Source organism: Echinops telfairi, unplaced genomic scaffold, assembly GCF_000313985.2.
Source record: "Echinops telfairi isolate 266 unplaced genomic scaffold, ASM31398v2 ScPeMD7_7467;HRSCAF=8505_0, whole genome shotgun sequence".
NCBI classification, from domain to species: domain Eukaryota; kingdom Metazoa; phylum Chordata; class Mammalia; order Afrosoricida; family Tenrecidae; genus Echinops; species Echinops telfairi.
This window is the reverse complement of record NW_022111367.1, coordinates 1,038,677-1,041,820: the sequence shown is the minus strand read 5'-3', so window position 1 is coordinate 1,041,820 and position 3,144 is coordinate 1,038,677. Positions and strand designations below refer to the sequence as shown.

At 39.8% G+C, this 3,144-nt stretch overlaps 1 non-coding gene across 1 annotated transcript; it reads left to right on the top strand.

Moving 5' to 3' along the window:
* Positions 1–1,854: 1,854 nt before the first annotated feature.
* Positions 1,855–2,077, top strand: LOC115873206. The gene has a single exon (XR_004048279.1). It is a non-coding gene; the product is annotated as a small nucleolar RNA U3 (small nucleolar RNA).
* The last annotated feature ends 1,067 nt before the right edge of the window (positions 2,078–3,144 follow it).

The window sequence follows — 3,144 nt, the reverse complement described above, 5'->3', positions numbered from 1 at the left end:
TAACATGGGCAAGCAGAGAAGATTGGGAGGACTTCTTTTCTTTAAGTGTCTCTCTCTGTCCCTCATGACTCAATGTTGAATAGTTATTCCATGTGTCTCAGGTAGCTCCCAGCTGGCTGGAATGCTACATTTAGCAGCCAGTTTTTATTTTGGATCAGTTGTAATTCACGAACCCCGCTACCTTTCAGAATTATAGAAATCTTGATTTAGTCTGATGGGCTCTAAGTTCAAGATATCAGTCTTTTTCATAAGTCCATTTTCCAGAAAAGTTTTCGTTAAATATCTTAGATGGCCCATAAAGCAAAAGCTCATCTGTAGGTGACAAAGCTTGATATGGCCACGGAGACATAACACAGGTACACACACGTTAGATGTCGTTGAATTGGTCTGACTCATAGTGACCCCTTGTACTACAGAATGAAACACTCCCCAGTCTTGTGCAATGCTCACAATTGTTCTTATGTTTGAGCCCATTGATGGAGCCACTGTGTCTGTGTTACAGGGAATTCCATCATAATACCTTCCAGGCCACAGGTGCTTAAAATGGCTCCCAACCTTTGATCCATTCAGGGCATCCTCTCCTGTCTTTCTCAAAATCATTTCTGGGAACCTCACTTTACTATTCCTTATCTGAGCCCCTCTCCTCTTCAAGGAAAAATGTATACAAGTAGATTGGAAACCTCTGTTTCTTCCAAGATGCTGTTCATTAACCTGATTCATTTGGGATTGAAATTCCCTTTGGGATCTCATCTAAAATGATTTGAAAATTTCTGTTGCTCTTATTTTTAAATCTCACCATTAACTTTGATCATGTGAAAAGAACATGCCCACTTTCTAACTAAACTGGAATTTGATTTCTACTGCTCATTGGCTCTGGAGCTTAGCATCGGCATTTCCTATTTCTTCATCTAAGTTGGCATTTGTTATGTGGGCACTCTTGCCTTTACTACAAAGACCTACTACTAATGATTGCTTCCTATATGGTTGGAATATTACTATCAGTGGAGCACATCAGAGGGAAGGTAACATTGTTTCTGAGGGGAAGGGGAAGCAATAAGCCTTAGTGGACATGTTGTAATCAATAGGAATGTGGAAGCCAATGAAATCAGTTTGTGTCTACGCATGACTTAGACTTAACAGATCTTAAGCTGACAACCTATGGGGTAGTATCTAAGTTTTCTAAGTGCTTCTGTAAATAAATACGATAAGTGCATGGCTTTTAAAAACAGACATTTATGTTTTCACAGTTCTAGAAATGAAATGTTTACCTAAAAGTCAGTACTGCTGTTTTCTTCCTTGAAGCCAGCCCCAGGCATTTCTGGTTCTTTGGCAATCTACACAGAGTGCCTGTCTTTCCCATCTGCACTTAATCTGACATATTTTTATAACTCAGAAGTTGCTAGGTTTATAACCCACACCCCAACTGTATTATGACTTAATTAACATTGCAAAGAAAACCCCATTTCCAAACAGGATCACATTCAAAGGTATAGAGGATAGGAATCCAATAGGTATGGTGGGGGGGGGAGGCACAATTCAATACACTATAATTTGTAGACAAACTATTTGAGTGTGTTCTATGCAGGGAGCTCTGGGGGTGTGGTAGTTATGCATGGGCAGCTCCACCCGCTGCTCTGCTAGAGGAAGATGAAGCTTTCTACTCTGGTAGAGAGAGTCTCAGAAACTCACAGAGCACTTCTAACTTGGGCTACAGGGCCACTATTAGTCAGCTTCGATTCAACGGCAGTGCATTTGAGGTTTTGTTGTTGTTTTCTGATTCTAAGTAAAATGCTTTAAAACTTTCCATGTCCTCAGGCCAAACTTCAAGGATGGCATAGCATTTCAAGATATCCAAAAATGATACTTTCAGGGATCAGTTCTCAAGTTTGTTACTAGAGAAGTTTCTCTGATCGTGTGGAGCACCGAAAACCCCGAGGAAGAGGTGCAGCATTCTCTCCTGAGCGTGAAGCCAGCCCATGGTGCTGCTTTGCTGCAGCTGTCACTTGCCATTGATGATCCTTCTTCTTCTCCTCTGCCTTTGTGCACAGTGAGAGGGAGAGAACGCAGTCTGAGGGGCAAAAAAAAAGAAGAGCGAGAGAGATGAAAAACAAACAAATAAAGATGCCCTGTCTTCCCTCTCCAGGCATAAAGAAACTCCAATGTATACAATTCAATAGTCTGCCTTGTAAGATTTTATAGTTTAAAACAGATAATACTGATCTGAGTGTATGCATATGGGCCAGAGATTAAAATACATAGGAATCAACACAAGAAACACATTGGGTCATCTTATTCTAATTTTGAGGGAAATAAATTCTTCAAATTATAACAGAGATCTTATATATCTTAAAACAGATCTATATATCATGTGCTTTCCACACCTTTAAAGGAAATGCCTCCATATTCCTTTTATTTCGGTCATTGCTTATTTATAATAGTCCCATATGTAACCCTGCTGAGACAGGGAAAAGGATCAAAGTATATATTTGGACATAGCATGCTTGAAGTGCTTGATAATAGCTTGGGAATACATTTCCCAGAACCCCTTGCCAACCTGATGGAAGTTCCCGAGAATCATGTGTACATGTGGAACCCTTAAAAGTGCTTAGTATGCCTGAGGGAAAAAAGAAGAGCTGATACCAAGGGCTCAAGTAGAAAGAAAATGTTTTGAAAATGATGATGGCAACATATGTACAAATCTGCTTGATACAATTGATGTGTGGATTGTTATAAGAGCTGTAAAAGTCCCCAATAAAATGATTCATATATTTTTAAATGCTTAGTATGCATTCAGCAGGGTAAGAAATACCTGATGTGCTGATCAGTAAAATTTTCTTTCTCCTGTTGTTATTAGATACCATTGAGTCAGGTCTGACCTATAGTGATCCTATGCACAACAGAACAAAACACTGCCTAGTTCTATGCCACACTAAAATGGACTTAGTTGCCGCTAGTACAGGGTATTATACTACAGTTGACTGACTTAGGAACAGGATAAGACAGGTGATGGGTGTTGTCTCTTTAATTTCTGAAAAAGCTGTGGGTTTGCCCCTTTCCCCAAGATGTGGATCTGCCATTACAAGATAGTGACCACCAATATATAGCATGTGGATCCACCATTATAAGATGGCAACCATCTGGAGG